This window comes from Euphorbia lathyris, chromosome 2, assembly GCF_963576675.1.
Source record: "Euphorbia lathyris chromosome 2, ddEupLath1.1, whole genome shotgun sequence".
Taxonomy (NCBI): domain Eukaryota; kingdom Viridiplantae; phylum Streptophyta; class Magnoliopsida; order Malpighiales; family Euphorbiaceae; genus Euphorbia; species Euphorbia lathyris.
In genome coordinates, this window is record NC_088911.1 from 11,878,086 (window position 1) to 11,879,154 (window position 1,069).

The 1,069-nt window shown below is 36.6% G+C and overlaps 1 non-coding gene across 1 annotated transcript; it reads left to right on the top strand.

Annotated features, from left to right (window-relative positions):
• The first annotated feature begins 640 nt into the window (after positions 1 to 640).
• Positions 641 to 747, top strand: LOC136221061 (small nucleolar RNA R71). The gene has a single exon (XR_010684852.1). It is a non-coding gene; the product is annotated as a small nucleolar RNA R71 (small nucleolar RNA).
• Positions 748 to 1,069: the final 322 nt, after the last annotated feature.

The following is a 1,069-nucleotide window of genomic DNA, read 5'->3' on the forward strand; positions in this document are numbered from 1 at the left end:
AAGCTGATCGAATTTATTCTCGATCCGTTTAAAACCATCGTCGTGATTACTTATTTTTCTGCTCATAGCATCAATAAATTTGTCGATTTTAGAAGATAAAGTGCTAATCGTGTCTCTGGATTGATTTTGATAATTATTAGTACGATTTTGATTAGCATTAACATTATTGTTATTATTATCTCTCCAGTTAAAGTTAGGATGATTTCTCCATCCAGGATTATATGTATTGGAATAGGGGTTATTAGTTTGGTTTTGTCCTTGGACAAAGTTTACCTGTTCAATTTCACTCATACCTTCGTAATCCATATCCGTTCGGATTGGTTGACCATTAGGATCACACGGTGCCATAAACCTATCAATTTTGTGCGACAAGGCAGAAAATTGGGCTTGCAACATCGTTACTGGATCAAGATTCACTATACCTTTAACTGATGATGTAGTTGAGGATGATGGTTTCGCTGATGGTCGGTGTCCACGTTCCGCGGGCCACATACTGCTGTTGATTGCCATTTCCTCCAAAAGTTCTCTTGCTTGGGCAGATGTTTTCTTCATGAATAACCCTCTAGACATAGCGTCCAATGAACCTCTAGTTGTAGGATTTAGTCCATTATAAAATGTTTGCATTAAAAGTTCAGTGGGCAATTGGTGGTGTGGGCATAAACGTTGAAGTTCTTTAAAACGTTCCCAAGCCTCATAAAGAGTTTCACTATCATTTTGAGAAAAAGACGTTAACTCTTTAATGACTCTTGCGGTTTTTGCTAAAGGGAAAAATTTTGATAAAAATGCTTGGGCTAATTGCTCCCAAGTCTCAATTGATGCGGCTGGTATAGAAGTTAACCATTCTTTGGCTCGATCCTTCAAAGTAAAAGGAAAAAGGCGAAGATTGATTGCTTCGGCAATCACATTTGGTATTTTAAAAGTGTCACAAATTTCTAAGAAATTTGTCAAATGGGTATTAGGATTTTCGTTAGGTAACCCGTAAAACGTTACATTATTTTGCAACATATTAAGCAACGCAGGCTTAATTTCAAATTGGTTTGCATTAATTTGGGGTCTAACTATACTGTTT